General features: G+C 42.9%; 1 long non-coding RNA gene across 1 annotated transcript; it reads left to right on the top strand.

Annotated features, from left to right (window-relative positions):
• The first annotated feature begins 819 nt into the window (after positions 1 to 819).
• Positions 820 to 3,445, top strand: LOC105567856. The gene is made up of 3 exons (XR_001009400.1): positions 820 to 1,108; positions 1,567 to 1,902; positions 2,237 to 3,445. It is a non-coding gene; the product is annotated as an uncharacterized LOC105567856 (long non-coding RNA).
• Positions 3,446 to 3,738: the final 293 nt, after the last annotated feature.

Raw genomic sequence — 3,738 nt, 5'->3', positions numbered from 1 at the left:
AGTGTTATCGTCTATTTGAATTTATAGTCTTCTAATTTAGTGTTGACTTTCTCCTCCCACATAATGACGGCCGTTACAACGATAGCGTATAATGTCTACAGCTGTGCGTGGATAATTTCTAAAATTACACAATAATATCTGCAGCTTAGAAATTAGGAAAATCTTGCGCGATTAAGATCGAAGCTCTAAGCTTTTACTTTCGAGGACTCAACGGTTATAAACTGGCAACCGAGTTAAGCACGGCTGTTGCGATAGTACGGATGCGTATTGGCTGGCGTGAGTTTACATGTCTGGAGAACCGACTGCAACAGCCGACGCCACCGCAGAATTTCAGTCCCGAGGGGCAGTGCTAAACAAGTTTCTAACATACATACATACATGCATAACCGCGCCAGTCGCGCCCGTTGATCGGTTATTCAATCAAGCTCTCCTGTCCGGGGGATATACAGAACTTGACAAAATTCACTAAGGGAATCCGGTGTGAGTTGGCGTTTAAAACGCAATTAGAAATGGAGAGGATACTTGTTGTTTTAAGCGCGAAATATACTCGAGCGACAAAATGTCTAGGCCCCGGCTCCGCGATTCAACTAGTGCGAGGAACAAAATATTCGTGCGTTTATTTTACAGCGAGTGCCAAATATTTCGTGATAGGTTTTGTTGCGTGCGGAAACGCACCGTATTGGTGGTGCTAATTATTTTCAGCGAGCTGAGAACGGCGGGTGTGTCGCGAGGGACGATTGCACCCCCGCTTTTCCGCGCGACCGCGTCTCTCGAGAAATACCAACGCGCTTCTCCTATTATCGCGCTCTCTTTCTTTACAACGTTACGTACTTACTATTGTATACGCAGCACTTCACCCCACGACCTTGTTTACGCTCGCGCGGCGTTATTCGAGCCGGCGATCTCCGCGCGTCGAGGCGCGAGTCATTATCTTTCGAAACGTGGTCGCGGCAGGTATCGGAAGTCGAACGCGATCGTCTCTTATAATTCGCGTCTCTTAATCTGTGGAATTAATGCGTTCCCGTGATTGACTACTCGAAAGTGACCGTGTCGTGGCGACAATTGTCTCTCGCAACGGATACATCTCGCGAGGATCATTTATAACATGGTAAGAATCGGAGCAACGGATAAGAGAAATCGTTTTCTGATATCCGCACGACGCAATTATTCCTCCAGCAGTGCTTGGATCTCGATCGAGCCAGATATCTCGCGTGATTCACCTATTAGCGGTAGGAATCGAAACGGGAAATAGGAAGCGAATTATAAATGATATCGATTTATTGTAATATTTACGGGCAATTGTTTTCTTAACGATTCTCAAATCCGAAGCTTGCATCGTGCCTCACATCTTGCCGCGATTAATGTGCCAAGCGAAATGTAATTACGCTTAATTATTTCCGGATTGAGAGCACAGAATAAGACGTGAACAATAAGTGATTCAAGAGAACCGACAGATCGATTTGTAACCATGCGAATGTTTTCGCGGAATTTACTCTTTCACTTACACACTTTCGTACTGTATGTTAAAATAATCTCTTTAATGAATGCGTGCTATTTGTTTTACAGATCGTGCAGCATCGCGAACGGCAACGATCCTGGCAATACGAAATTCCTCCCCGCTTTGAAAGTCGCTCGATACTAGACATCGCGAGTGCCGAATGGATTACACGACCGTCGTTTCTCCTCGCAATACAGTAAAGCACGCGTTTCGCAAGTGTAACGTTTCGGTAGTACCGTGTAAAGTGCCGCGCGATTATCGTACTTTTTCATGATTATTGCTGGAACTGATCGTGTTTTCGCGATTGCAAGCGTACGCGTGGGTGTTATGAAAAAGTACTGGAGGAATTTGAGAGGAGGAGGAGGCTAAGAGCTGGCATCGAGCAACGGCGGAGAAATCCAAGGGTGCGTAATTTATTATTATTTATTCTCCCCTTGTGAACCCGATCGTTTTGTTCTCGCGTTGCGCGGCGTTCTTTCACATTCTACGACAAAATTGAAATTAAAATTCGTTTCTTGAATGAGGCACGTTCTTGTGAAATGTTTAATAAAGTGGAACAAAGGGAAAATTATAAGATGAGAGATTTTTTTTCTCGGAGTGTAATTATATTACGAGATACCTCTAGAATTAGCTAACCCTTTGGAAAAAGTGCAAGGAAAAGTGCGTGAAGTAGCTATTTCCGAAATATTAATTATTTTGAGTGCCGTTTTAATGTGAATTGTACGTTTATATTTACAGATTGATACAATTCGCTGCTGCGCTTCGTACCGGTGAGTTAAATTATCTTATTTTATTTGAAGGCAATGAATCTCCGGAAGAGTATTGCAAATAAATATGTAACATCGCGGTTCTTCATTACTTTGATCGGCTGAAACAAGGTAAATTAGTATCAATGTACAAATTCCAAGGATTAAAGGTTATTCTTTATTCCTTCGAATTTGTGTTTATCACACGACTTATGAATTTTATTTGCAGTATCAATGTCTTCTCTATGATATCTGGAATAGTACAAACACGAGGCATATTTAATTTCGACGCTCTTAACGCACACGAGATAACAAATGGTCAAGAATAAACGTTCTGTAATATTTTCCAACAAAAAGACGTTAATTTCCGAGTTGCTTAAGCGGCTTAGCCGATGTAAATAACTTAAACCACTTAAGATAACTGCGATCCTCTTATCCGCCAGGCAATTTTCATATTTCCTTTATTATCTCCCGCGAGTGTTGTAACCCCATCGCGGCAACCTGCCGTCGCAAATCATGGTGTCACACATGGCGCGATAAGGCGGCATATACGGCGATAACTATTCCCGTCGAGCGGTCCGCGGAAATGCGATCGTTTTTCCGCCGTTATTCGCGTCACGTCGACCCTTACAATTGCTTTTTGCGCCGTTTACACGAGCATTGGTTAGCACCAAAGTTTTCTTTACCTCTTACGGTGGAATTGTGGCAGTTTTGGTATCAGCGATCGCGCGCCGATTTCGCATGGACACGTGGCGGCTTGTATTAGTCCCTCTCGGCGACCGGGATCGTTTAACCGGTAATCCGGCGCGGAAGCAAATAAGTTAAAGTTCGCAAACTCGTCCCGTCGTGTAAACTTAAAGTACTTGGCCAAAACGTTTAGAGGAGACAAGCGCGCGTGCCCGCACGCCGACGACGACGACGTTATACGATGGGAAAGTTTCCGAAGACGCCATTCTCGTATCTGGCTCTAGGCGTTTTCGACGATGTACCTCGTTCGCTTCCTATGTAAATAGGTAGTGCCTTGCCTCCGTTAAATTATCACTAGTCAGGGCGCCGTTTAAACGCGCGCGCTCGCGACTCTAATTCGCCCTCGCGCAGATTCGGGGCTTACGCGGATTAAGCGTTGCGCGCGGTATATTGTTTCGCGAACCAAGTTCGATAACGGCTCAAGTGTCGTTATTCGTTGCTAATAATTACTACTCTCTCTTATCCAAAAATATAAATTGTACCTCCGGAAGTACGTTTGCGTTTTTAAACACTCATAAAAAATTAATTTGTCCCCGCTTGAAACGAAGTTTGTGTTGCAAATACAGAAATATTGAAATATATACTTGTACCCGAAAAGTAAACTGTCGTAATTACATAATTATCGATTTTGACGTTTTTATCTCAACTGAACGCTCTAATTATTAATCTTATTAATTATTTTGTTATTTGTTTGAAGTAAAATATTTTCAAACAAACTTTAAAATATTATAAAAAAAAAACTACTTG

This window comes from Vollenhovia emeryi, unplaced genomic scaffold (genome assembly GCF_000949405.1).
Source record: "Vollenhovia emeryi isolate VEMERY1.0 unplaced genomic scaffold, V.emery_V1.0 DF939133.1, whole genome shotgun sequence".
In the NCBI taxonomy this organism is placed as follows: Eukaryota; Metazoa; Arthropoda; class Insecta; order Hymenoptera; family Formicidae; genus Vollenhovia; species Vollenhovia emeryi.
This window is presented reverse-complemented; position numbering and strand designations above follow the sequence as displayed.